Consider the following 13,978-nt stretch of genomic DNA (forward strand, 5'->3'; position numbering starts at 1 on the left):
TTTTCATAAATTCAAGAAACTACATTGAAATCACATTATCTTCTCTAACAACCTACAAACGGCTCCAACTTCCATTTGAATCACTAAACCATCATTTTCATCCTAGAATCCACAACAACAACAACCAAACATGCTAAATAAAATTAATTCATCATTTCTACACAACACACCACCCACACGGCTTTGCACCACCACCCATAATTTCATGAATTTTATTCATTTTCACATACTACAACATGCACAAACCATTCATAACATATAAAAAGAGGATGAAAACTTACCTTCTTCACTTAGTTCTTCAACATGGCTTGAGTTGAGAATTGCAAGAACAAGGGATTTGCTTGCTCCAACAACCACTCCATGTTGTTTAGGACCTTCCAATTAGTTGAAAACCTAGAAGAAATAAATTTTTGGTGGTCAATTCCCATGGAGCCATTCGGCCAGCCCCTTGGCCGAACCTCCTCCTCTTTTTTTTCTCCATATTTTCTCCAAGGTTCTAGACTTGTAATTGATAAATTGTCTTGCTTTTCATGACTTATACACATATATATACTTAGCTCCCACAAATATAAAATGAACACATGTGCCATTTCATGGCTTGAAAATATTGACAACCATGGGTGGGGTCCACACCATGCCCCACTCACATGGCCTCTTTTGGCCATTTTCATGAAATACTTATTTCACTTCTAGCCCTTAATTTTATGAAAGATAATTAACTTTCCATAATTCACTTTTAACCCCAAATTTTCCTTATTCCAAATTTACCCTTAACACTCCATACCAATGAAAAGATGAATATGCAACTTGTGCATTAAAACAAAATCATGGTTAAAAGTCTCTACCTCATACCCCGGAATAGTCTTGCCTTTAACTTATCATGGTTAGCTCGGAATGTCCCGACGTACGAAATACGGGATATAACAGTGTGGTGGCGTGGAACAAAAGAAGAATGAGAAGTAAAGGAAAGAATGAATAGGCCGCGCAACGATGTGAAGAGATATCGAACTTTCGAAAGATAAGTGCCGAAGACGATGGATATCTAAAGACCATTAATGTATGAGGACCTCCTAAATAAATGGGGGAAGAACATATTGGACTTGAAAGGGATTATGGCGTTCTTGCGCTCCAGAAGGGGAAATTTATTAGCTTGGAGCCAGAGTTCAAAACGATCGCCAATACAAGGAAATCAAAGACGCGTATACTTGTGTCATGAGAGAATCGTAAGCAAATAAGAATTTCCGTAACCCTATTCTTTGGGATGGTATTGTAAGATTTGAGGGATAAAGGTTAAAGAAACAGTTATGGCAGAAAGCTAAGGGAATAGTTGTGGCAAGAGCCCCAGGGATTTAACTTAAACCCGAATTGTGAGCGGCCATAAGTGTAACTGTACTGTGAAGGATAGCGAAGGGTGCAGAACCATTACATATATACATACTCTGGATCGACGGAAGTAGTCCTGGGAAGGAACTAGGAGGAATAGTTAAGGGACATAACCATTATACCCACTAGCAACAAAGTCATGTTGAGTGAGCACTCGAAGTGTAAAGGTAAATGGTGACGAGGATGTAAGGACTAATGACGTTAACCATTGAACCGCAAGTGAATCTCGATACGGTATGTTACCCTCAGAGGCGACGAGCAGACCGAATGTGCTATTCAGATTCTAGAAGATATGTTGCGAACCTGTGTTATTGATTTCAGAGGTGGCTGAGATGATCATTGCTACTTGTTGAGTCCGCTTATAATAATAGCCACCACCCTAGCATCCAGATAGTCTTATGGGGCTTTGTATGGTAGCAAGTACAGGTCATCGATTGACCGGTTCGATGTTGGCGAAACTAAGTTAATTGGGCCAGATATGATTCAGCAAGTAGTTGACAAAGTGAAACTCATTCAGGAGCGGTTATTAGCAGCTCGGAGGCAGCGGAAGTCATATGCAGATACTCGACGTCGACACCTAGAGTGCCAGGTCGACGATTGGGTATCTTTGGAAGTGTCCCCCTTGAAGGGTGTTATGAGATTCGACAGAAAAGGGAGGCTCAGTCCGAGGTACATTAGACCTTATCGGATTGTCCGTAAGATAAGCAAGATTGCTTATGAATTAGATCTACCGTCGAATTTGGAAACAGTGCATTTGGTCTTCCACGTGTCAATGCTTCACAAATATGTAGGCGACCCTTTCAGAGTATTTTCCCTAGATGACATCCGGGTGCTAGAGGAATTAGCCTACGAGGAACAGCCTATATCCATACTGGATCATCAGGGGAGGAGATTGCATACTAAAAACATAACTTCCGTTAAGGTATTGTGCGGAACAATATCAGGGAAGAGATGAAGAATGCGCATCCCCACTTATTCCCTATGTCTACAGGTAATCTAAATTCCTTATTTAGTTGTACGGATTGTTGAATGAACTGTATGTGACAGCAATGAAAGAGACTCCCCCGAAGTGCTTATAAGACCCTATAAGACCAGTTTAACATTCGAGGACGAATGTTCTAAAGGGGGGGAGGATGTTATATCCCGTATTTTGTACGTCGGGACATTCCGAGCTAACCATGAAAAGTTAAGGACAAGACTATTCCAGGATACGAGGTTGAGAATTTTGACCTTCGATTTTGTTTTAAGGCATGAGTTGCTTATGATTTTAGTAGGTAGGGAATATTAAGGAAAATTTGGAGTTAAAAGTGAATTATGAAAACTTGACAATTCATGAAAAATGGCCAAGGAGGCCGTGTGGCATGGTGTGGTTCCCACCCATGGCTTGGCAAATTTTAATTCATCCAAGCCATGTGTGGGCCATAGCACACATGGATGAATTATATGGGCACATATTAGATTAGGAGCAAGTCATAATTCATCACTTTCACTCTAGAAATATAAAGAAACATGGAGAAAAAAAAAGAAGAAGAAGAAGCACATTCGGCCAAGGGCTAGCCGAATGGGTGCCATGGGGATTGATCACAAAAAATTATTTCTTCTAGGTTTTCAACTCATTGGAAGGTCCTAAACAACATGAAGTGGTTGTTAGAGCAAGCAAACCATTTATTCTTGCAATTCTCAACCCAAGCCATGTTGAAGAACTAAGTGAAGAAGGTAAGTTTTCATCCTCTTTTCATATGTTATGGATGGTTTATGTGTGTTGTGGTGTGTGGAAATGAATGAAATTCATGAAATATTGTGCATTGAAGTTGGGCCGTGTAGGTGTTGGTGGTGTTAGAGTGATGAACTAATTCTTATTTAATATTTTTGGTTGTTGTTGTATGGATTCTATGATGAAAATGAAGGTTTAGTGATTCAAATTGAAGTTGGAGTCGTTTGTAGGTTGTTAGAGAAGATAATGTGGTTTTATTATAGTTTCTTGAATTTATGAGAATAATGTTGTTAACATGCGGATTATCGATGTAGTTTAAATTTGGAAGAAAGAAATGTGTTGTTGTTGTCCCTATGGGAATTGGAAGGTTTCGGGTGGCATTGCACATTGGTTGGGCCGTTTGAATATTGTGTGGATTGTTTGAAATGTTCTTGAGTTTTGTTTGAATGGTTTCGGATTGGTATTTGAATGTATGAGCATTGAAGTTGGCTTAATGGTGTATGGTGATTTGAATATAAATGGAATGTTGTCGAATTATGTAGAAAAGAGTTATTGACATTAGAATGCATTTTGAACTAATTGTTGATGTTGTTGGTATGGTTGTTGGGATTGTTGTTGAAGATTTGGCCGAGTTGAATTCTCGGGGTTGTTGAATTTACAGGGGAAATGCTGCCCATATTTCTGTAAATAAAGTGCTAACCTAGAATTGGATTCTTAAGTGCCTATGACTAATGTTTGGTGTCAAATGATGTCATTGTAGATTTTGAGAAGCCGAGACGTAAGTTTGGATTAGCTTAGGAAGTGGACGAGGTATGTAAAGCCTAACCCTTCTTTCTTTTGGCATGTCTTAGTTGTAAGTAGGCTATGCTACGAGCCTCGGGGTAACTCTATTCTTGCGATCCAAGTATGTCTACGATTCTTATTCACTTCTTATGTTGGCATTTGTAATGTACTAGAATAATGGTCCTTGTGTCTTTGGTATGATTGGATTTCAAAGTTTGCATAAAAAGTTTTGTTCCTAAAGGGTTCTATATCGAAAAAGGGCCGTAACTTTCATAGACAGAACCGGATCGCCTCGATATGTTCGTAGAAGGTTTTGTAACATATAATGACTATATCTTCCATAGGCGGGCTCGGATTGGGTTGACGCTCGTCCGTGGGTCCCGCGACTTTCCTTTGTGTAGTTATAACGACTTTTGAAAGAACTTGGCATGACTATCATCTTAACCTTCGAGCGTTGACTACTTACTTACCTATCGATTTCGTAATGACGTTTATGTGCTTGACTTTCATAAGCTACTTCATATGACTTCGATACATATCTATGGTTTCCGAATCTCTATTTGATATATCCCCGAGTGACATTCGGGGGAAACTTGATTTGACTATTCTCTTGGTTTTTAAATGATAGTTCGTTTTGACTATCTTATGGAGTTTTCAAAATGTTTTAAATTGCATTTGATTCCTCACGACTTTGCTCGTGCATATGGTTATTATATCTTTCGCCGAGTCCCGGGCCGGTTATGTTATCGTGCGCACTATGTTATATTCCGGTGTTATGCTGTGTTACGGTTCACCGAGCTCCTCACTAAAGGGCCGGGTTCCGCTTATATTTGGTGTTATGCTGTGTTATGGCGTTATGATGTGTCATGATGTGTGACGGGGATACGGAGATATGAAACCTTCTGGTGTTATGGCGCCAATGACGGGAGGGCGACCATATTCTAAGAGCCCCATGCATGATCTATGTTTTAATAAGTAAGCATTTTGGTATTTTGGATATTGCATTTACTTTCTGTATCTCTTGTTCTGATTATGATCCTATTCTTGTTTTTCATGCTTTGCATACTCAGTACACATTCCGTACTGACCCCCTTTCTTCGGGGGCTGCGTTTCATGCCGCGCAGGTACAGATACTAGTTGCGGAGATCTGCCAGCTTAGGATTTCCATTCAGCTATTTGGAGCGCTCCCTTGTTCCGGAGCCTATGTTTTGGTACAGACTCTTCCGATGCATATGTATATGGCTATTCATGGGTACGGCGGGGCCCTGTCCCGTCATATGGTTTTGTTGTTACTCGTAGAGGTCTGTAGACATATGTGTGGGTATGGGTAGTCACTGTTCAGTCATGTCTGTGTGATTTGTGTTTTGGACGTCCCGCCGTATTCTGATAGCCTTGCTGGCTTATATGTGATATCATTTGCTGAAAGTTGTGACAGCGATACGTATATATGTATTTGTGAAGGATTTGGGGCGACGTTTCACTTCTCTGTATGTATAAGGTCTGATTATGCTAACTATGGTCTGTCGTTTAATCTTTGTATATGTATAAGCAGTTTGTACGCCGATTATGGTTAATGGGTGTGTACGGGTGCCCAGCTCGGGCACTAGTCGCGGCCTACGGGATTGGGTCGTGACAGGAAGTCCTTATTGTGATGATGCGGTAATAGTATTGTCCTCTGTTACTTTCCTTTTCATGGCGAAAATGATGCGTAAACTCTGATAGTGGATTACTCAATCAGAACAGTTTCTCAAAGGATACTTCATTTAGTTTTCTGGGTGAAAGTATGTCGAAATTTTTTAAGTTTCAAGAATATTCTTGTCCCTTTCAGCCTTATAAATGATGAAATGTTAGAAATTCTTGTCAATGCAATTCTGTGCTTCAAAAGCATAATTTGACTGAGAGGCAAGCATTTTGAAAAGAACTACTCTTTCATTTTGGCATCACCCTACCATGTTACAATGTTATCTATCAGTATCTTTTGAAGTTGGTGCGTGAGATATAATATCACATAATTATTCGAGCATCTAATTCCTACTAAATATACAAAAGCCGAAAGTTTTTTTTTTTTTTTTTTTGCATCTTTTAACTTACCAACTGACAAATGGTCTTAGACAACGTCAATTGGCTCACTTTTAGCTAAGTTAAGACTAAGTAGATAAGTTGTGAATAACTTCATGTAGGTTTAACTTATGTATTTTCTCATATTGGTGTGTGCTGCACATCATAGAGCTAACAATTTTGTTCCTGCTTCCCAATCACAGGTCAGGGACCTCAAAGCTAGAGATATAACATAAGATTTTCTTGCAAGGCTCCAAGTTTCCTGCTACTGGTACACAATTTTTTCTTTTTCTTTTTTACATGTGAAGGATTTTCAACATTTAATCGCAGTGTGAAACCTTAATACATGTTAAGCATAACTCAGAATTTTTCAAATGCTGGAAAAGAAGGTGAACATTAGTGCACACACAATTAATTTTCTGTCATTGATACGTATTCTTGCTTACCGTCAGGTGTGTGCCCCACAAGTTATGAGGAAGTCTTTGGTTCTGGTGTTTGGGCTGAAAGAAACACAAAAATAAGATCGGTAAGTGTGAAGATTCGGTATTAAAAGGGTTGGTTTCTTTGTGTTAGCATAATGGACAGATTGTAGAATATCTACATTAAGATATTCTCAATATGGTGAATATGAAGAGATACTATGAATATATGAAATATTATTAAGGATATTATATATTTAGTGTAGAATATTATGTAACATTAGTGGTAGAATATTATAAAGAATATTTTGTAGGATTTATATTTAGTGTAGAATATTTTACTTCCTTTCCTCTCTTATTTCTCTTGTATATAAATACCAATGTATTCTGATGTATGGGAATCAAGTAATTGAGACAGTCATTCTACAATTTCTCTCGTATTTTCTCTGTTCTTGACATGGTATTAGAGCCTTCTTTTTTCTTTTTTTTTGAAAGTTTAGTTCTCTTGACTGTTCGTCAACAAGCAATCCTAAGAATCCAAGGCTTTTGATTTTGGTTTTGGTTTTGGTTATTCTAGCTATTTTTTTCATGTTATAGTGTTTTTGATTTTCTCTATTCAGAAACATGACTTCACATCAATTTGAGTCTTTCAGTGTTCGTTTCACTGGAAAAAATTATTCAGCTTGGGAATTTCAGTTTCAACTTTTTGTCACGGGAAAAGAATTATGGCGCCATATAAATGGAAGTGATCCTGCTCCTACTGATCTTATAAAGTTAGGTCAGTGGAAGGTCAAGGATGCTCGGGTGATGACATGGATTTTAGGGTCAATTGACCCTCTTATTGTTCTTAATCGTGAAGGGGCCTAAAGTTGGACGATTGTTTCCTATACATTTTTCCATTCCTCCTATTCTATATTTTGTTTGTACTTCTACTGCTAGTAAGATTGAGGTTTGGCATAAGCGTCTAGGATATCCAAATTCTATTGTGTTGTCTCATTTATCGAATTCTGGTTTATTGGGAAATAAAAATCAAATTTCAGCTGCTTCTTTTGATTGTTCAAGTTGTAAATTAGGCAAAAGTAAAACTTTTCCTTTTCCTAATTTTGGTAGTCGTGCTACAAAATGTTTTGATGTCATTCATAGTGATGTTTGGGGCATTTCACCAATTACTTCTCATGCTCATTTCAAATACTTTGTGACATTTATAGATGATTATAGTCGGTTTACATGGGTATATTTTCTCCGTTTCAAATCTGAGGTATTTTCCATAGTCAAGACATTTTTGGCTTACATTGAGAATCAATTTTCTCCATGCATCAAAATATTAAGATCTGATTCTGGTGGAGAATATATTTCTCATGAATTCAATAATTTCTTGCTTGAGAGGAATTGTCTCACAACGCTCTTGCCCATATACGCCACAGCAAAATGGGGTTGCTGAGTTTAAAAATCGTCATCTCTTAGATGTCACTCGTACTTTATTGATTGAGTCCTCTGTCCCATCCAAATATTGGGTGGAAGCTTTGTCTACTGCTATCTATTTAATTAATAGGTTGTCATCTAAAGTGTTAAATCTTGAGTCTCCATATTATCGCCTTTATCATCATAATCCTAGCTATCATAATTTTCATACATTTGGTTGTGTTTGTTTTATACATCTGCCTCCTTCTCAACGCAATAAACTTTACTCGCTCGCTAATAAATGTGCTTTTATGGGTTATAGTACTTCTCAGAAAGGTTTTATTTGTTATGATCCAAGTTCTAACAAATTTCGTATTTCTAGAAATGTTGTTTTCTTTGAGAATCAGTATTTCTTTCCTATTCATGTTGAGTCATCTTCTGTTTCTCCTATTCTTCCTACTTTTGAGGATTTGTCATCTTTTTCTAAGAGGTTCAAACCTAGATTTGTGTATGAATGACGTCGGCCAGCTTTACCTCCTCCCGAAACTGATCCGCCACCTGAGACTGCTCCACAACCAGAATCTGAGATTTCTTCAAGGCCAGCTTCTCTTTAGCCTACTCGACGATCTACTAACCTGCGAAGTACTCCTAATTGGTATGGTTTTTCCTCTACTTTATCTACCATTTCTATTCCAACTGGTTACTTACAAGCTTCCAAGCAAGATCGCGTTTCAAAATCTTCAACGGAGGCTGAATATTGAGAAATGTCTACTGCTTGTTCCGAGATTATTTGGCTTCGTGGTTTACTTGCAGAGATAGGATTTCCTCAATCTAGTCCTACTCCTCTTCATGCCGACAAAGACAAGTGCCATTCGATTGCAACCAATCCGCTTTATCACGAAAGAACCAAGCATATTGAAGTGGTCGTCATTTTATCAGAGAAGCTGTAGATAGAAGAGTTATTACTCTTCCACATGTATCCAGTGATCTTCAAATAGCTGATGTGTTTACAAAATCAATGGCACGACAACGTCGTTGGTTTCTAGTAGGCAAATTGATGCTTGTTGATCCACCGGCATCAATTTGAGGGGGGATGTTAGCATAATGGACAGATTGTAGAATATCTACATTAAGATATTCTCAATATGGTGAATATGAAGAGATACTATGAATATATGAAATATTATTAAGGATATTCTACATTTAGTGTAGAATATTATGTAACATTAGTGGTAGAATATTATGAAGAATATTTTGTAGAATTTACATTTAGTGTAGGATATTTGACTTCCTTTCCTCTCTTATTTCTCTTGTATATAAATACCAATGTATTCTGATGTATGGGAATCAAGTAATTGAGATAGTCATTCTTCAATTTCTCTCGTGTTTTCTCTGTTCTTGACACTTTGCTTCTATAGGTATAAATAAAACTAATGTATGTTTGGGGTAGCATTGATAAATTTGAATACAATTGGAGAGTAGTATGACACAGAAGTTTTTATTCAGCTTTTCTTGTTTCCATTGCATAAATATCAGAAAATAAGTTTACATACTCTAAAAAAAATATAAATGAGTTTTTATGCTCTAAAAAAATATAAACTTATCACACAATGATATTCAAATCTATGATTTTTTAGCTACTTCAAGATTTGGAAAAATATATCATTTTCTGATGAAGATCTGACAAAACATAGCATTAATAATTATCAGCAGTTGGAAGGATGATGGGAATGAAACATAAGCGCTTTGAATGTTGTATGTTGTACCAACCAATTGTACTATGGACTACCTGTTATACTATGGACAATCAAGAAGGAAAGAAATGCTCTTCTATGGTACAATGGTACCCACGAATGAACAAGAAAGGACATCTCAAAACTCTTACATGTCAACATGCAGTCTGTTTGAAGTTTGGCTATGTGTTATAGTTTGCAAATGACTGGTAATGTCTCATACAAGAATCTTATACCAGTTCCTAAAATTTAAATATTGTGTGCACTGAGAACACAGTATGGAGAAAGAGTTTCTTTAACTTCACCAGAAGCTTAAATAACAACACATCTATGTATTACTTTTCACTTTGGATATCTATGTGTTTGTTTTGTGAAAGAGTACAGATTTTGGAGCACATACAAGGAAATTATGGCACTTCACTTTTCAGAAGAGAGTGTCAAAGAGCTGAAGTTTCATATTAAATAGTCTGATTTAAAGAAACCAATGCCTTTGCACCTTTGCACAGGGAAATCTCCCAATTCCATAAATAAGTGTAAGCGACTAGTCATTCAGAGAGCTATATTCGAATTCTTTTTCTCTTTGTTTTGGGTTTTCCAGTTAATACGACTGTTTTTTCTCATACTGTTGTATTCTATTTGCGATGCTAGGTGTATCCTGGAGATGTGGGGATTGCATTAGCTTGATGGCCAAATCTTGAAAGATCAAGTGTTCATTTTGAGATGGGGAACAGTCTTCATTTAACAAACGACTTTTTGCACCGGGTGGTTTGGTGCAAAACACTTTGAGATTGTTTGTCAGTTGTGCCTTGCTAATGTGCAATTTGCACTTCTTTTTTTCTAGAAGTGTTACTTTAGTTTGCCAGTTTTTCTAGAGTAATAACAGTTATTAACTGAAAGAGCAATGACAACTTTAAAGTTATGTTCTATTATGCTATATACCGTAGGTAAGACAAGGCTAACTTGGAGTCAAGTAGACATTTCATATTGCCTTCGTATTTATATTGCACTGTAGAGTTTATCAGGCCCGTGCAATCTAGTGAATACAATAAGTGGAAGTTTGGTGGTGCGACAAAGGGCAATTCCCTAATTATGAAATTCTTTATGGGTTATTTAGTAATTCTGCATCATTCCTCAAGGACATGTGTAGTGCAACCGTACATAACACGCGTTCGCCTCAAACATCAAGCCGAAGCCCTGTTCTGCTCCTTAGACTTCTTTATATCTTTCAATTTTACTCAAATTCTTCCGATGTCCCCTTTCTCTAAGTTTGTGTTCATTGACTTGGTGAGTGATCTGCAATCTTTCTTTCTTTATTGTTTGCACTACCTATTGGTAAAATTAGGATTTGGTGTTTACTCTTTCAATCCATCTTTGCTCTATTTGAATTTGGTGTGAACTCTCTGATTTGATGAGCTATTTGTGCAGGTTTTCTTTGTTTGTTGCACTTGTGCCGCATTTTGGTGAGTTCTTTTTCCTACTACTCTTTTTCTGCTCAATTTTGTTTTCAATAATTTTATTTATCTACATAGTTCCTCTTTTTTGCTGGTTTTCTTTTTGAATCTCTCTTTTGACTTTAAAGTTTCCTCAGTACTAAGCAATGAAAATTAGACATCCAGAGTTGCCATACAGTTTCTTTGTGAGAAGCTCGTGTGGAAGTTGAGAGGTAACTTGGAAACTGGCTATTTTTGTTATTGAATGTGAAAATAGATGCTAATTTTTGTTTATGTACTTATGAGAGGATGCACTATGGCTTTTCTTGAAGATAGAACTATGTAAGTCTCCGGCATGACTATATAACAAATTTTAATTATATAAAAAAGTATTAGATTGTTGATTTTGTTATTTAGGGGTGGGATTGTCGAATATGGAGTCAATATTGTCTATGCTAATCAAAATTATATTTTTTGCCATTTCCTCCAATTATGTCGGGTATGCTTATGAATTGCTTATTTTGTATGCCTTATTATGTGGATGCGTTGGTCAAGAAGGTTTTGCTTTCCTATTGGATTTCTTAGATTATGCTACAGGTCTTCTTATGATGGTTTATCATATCACACTATCATTGTTTGCATATATAATGTTGTCTTCAATGACAATACTGCTCTTTTAATTTTTGCCTGGTGTCGAGATCGGAAAAGAGAAATACGCAGTAGGAGTTGGCAAGTTTGTTTTTGGGAATTTTAATAGTATTTTCTAAAAAAAAATATGCATATCAATCGGAACAAAAGTATAATTATATGCATAAATAGGAGTCCAATATTTTCATTCGTTATAATCAACGCCTTATAACCAACTCAGACGTAGTGTTACATATTACAATATGTAGATAGAATATTGGTTCAATGAATATTCATTACATTTTCCTGTTTCTCTTTCCGTGATATGCCAATGTGAAATAATCGGGTTTATTATCTAGGCTCATTTTTCCTTATATTTATTTTGGACATATTTGGTGTATGTAAGTCTTGTAATTTTGGAGCTATTGGTTGTCCCAGTGGACAGCTTCATGAGCAAAATGCTTAGGCCTTCGTATTGAATGGGACTAAGGTAAGAATATATACATAATTAGGTGTCCATTATTTTCATTAGTTATAGGCACTTTAAGTATTTATTTGCTTGATCTATTGGGTGGCCACTGTTCAGTTTTAAGTTAAACAAATTTGATGGAAAGGGGTATTTTGTTAATATGTCAAAAGTTATTAATACTTTAGTAGTCCATGACTTCATGTTTGTAAAAGTCTTAGGTTACAGAACAAATACATGCAGTTAAGAAACCACAATTTAGAGATGTGATAATAGTTGAAATGAAACTCTATGGGATTTAAATAAAAATTAAATCGAACAGTACCTACAATCTTGTGGAACTGGTATCATTTTGTTACATTAAGTTGTTCTGAAAGAAGGTTGGATCTTGGATCACTTTTCTGAATTTACTATTGATGCTTTTAGTTACAAAAGAGATTCATTTGATATTAAGATTACTCTAGAAATTGAGGAATTGTTGGTCTATGCAGGTCGATAATAATGATGGAGAGTTGTCGTTTACTGGATTATCTGATTTGGTTGATCCACTTGGAAATCAACTAGCAACTAAGAAGGTCAGCTGGAGATTATCTTAAACATACATGTTGTTCTTATCAACTCTTTCATATCACATGTTTTTGGATTTAGATTTCTCATGCAGATTCGTTGCTTATTCATAATTAAGAGAGAAAGCTTTCATTCTATCTCTTTATCTGCAGTATCTATGTAATACTAAGTTGTAGATAATTAATTTCATTGGTTCTGTTTTCGTTTCAGTTGATATCTTGGCTTGGAGAAATGTATATCCAGACAATACTTTTAATGTGTTTGTCAACTTAAAGATGACTAAATGCAATAATTGTGATAGGTCAACTTCTTGCTTCCTCTCTATTTCTATGATGTAAAAGAAATGTGATTCTTCTATTGTGCTCTTTCTTGATGATACTAGACGGCAGCACGGGTCCAACACTTTGGATTATAGTGTACTATATGTATGTAGTTGTGTTTGGATAGTGATAATATATGTATATTTTATATTGCTAATAAACATACATAGGTTTGTACTGTTTTTATGCATATAGATACATATACTATGTTCAAAACATGATTAATATAATATTGTAGTTTGTGCTCCGTATCTAAAACGTTATTATATTAGTGTTTGCTACGAATACAAAGTCGGCAAAAATTTATTAATACTTTTTAAAAGAGAAGACTTGTTTAAAAGGAAACTATTTTCCTCTCTTTAAGATAAAACAAAATACATATTTAAGCATCAGTTGATACTTTCAATTTTAATTCGATTAATTTAGATGTGTAAAATACTTATTATTTTTTATCAAATTTTGATTTGGATATTCTAATTCAAATTGTTAAATTAATTTTACGTGTTTACTGACGAAACAAAGTAGAAATTTGATTTTCTATTTAAACGAAGAACTACTATTTTTTTTATTTTTAGTAAATATTCTCGGTTTAGCTCATTTTACTTGTCATGTTGTCTTTTGCATGATTTTTTTAAGGAAACGTCAATTAGAATTATAATTTGACTAATTTACCTTATTAATTATTTAATCTCCAATTGATATTATTTTTTCTTTTACGACATTAATCTCTTTTCACATTTATTAGAGTAAGAATAAAAATGAAAAAGTAATTAAATTCTATCTTATTTTAAAATATTAGTATTTTAAGTATATTTATTTTAGTAAACATAACAAAAAATGACATGGCGGAATAAGAAATACAACGAGTTTAATATCTAGATTAGATCTCGGTAATATAAAAAAGAAAGAAAATTGTATGGTTTGGCTATTCAACCTTTTGAAGAAAAACAATAATATGGGGTCCATGATTTTTGTTATACAATAATTTCATTTGCTCTCACTAATGGGTTGATACGCATGTGGCAATGAATCCATCATTATTGACTTAATGGGATACTTTAGAAATTACATGAATAT

The 13,978-nt window shown here is 35.5% G+C and overlaps 1 long non-coding RNA gene across 12 annotated transcripts in view; it reads left to right on the forward strand.

Annotated features, from left to right (window-relative positions):
• The window catches only part of LOC132054354 (uncharacterized), a 16,023-nt gene extending 2,915 nt beyond the window's left edge, over positions 1 to 13,108 (forward strand). For 3 of the 12 annotated variants that reach the window (XR_009414266.1, XR_009414264.1, XR_009414283.1), the window contains 4 exons: positions 6,142 to 6,209; positions 6,391 to 6,464; positions 9,469 to 10,024; positions 10,140 to 11,203. This is a non-coding gene — a long non-coding RNA (uncharacterized LOC132054354). Of the gene's footprint in view, positions 1 to 6,141; positions 6,210 to 6,390; positions 6,465 to 9,468; positions 10,025 to 10,139; positions 11,204 to 12,505; positions 12,590 to 12,791 lie in introns of those variants that run through there. The other 9 variants (XR_009414268.1, XR_009414279.1, XR_009414280.1 and 6 more) reach the window with 9 other exon arrangements.
• Positions 13,109 to 13,978: the final 870 nt, after the last annotated feature.

The sequence above is a fragment of the Lycium ferocissimum genome, chromosome 1 (assembly GCF_029784015.1).
Source record: "Lycium ferocissimum isolate CSIRO_LF1 chromosome 1, AGI_CSIRO_Lferr_CH_V1, whole genome shotgun sequence".
Lineage (NCBI taxonomy): Eukaryota > Viridiplantae > Streptophyta > Magnoliopsida > Solanales > Solanaceae > Lycium > Lycium ferocissimum.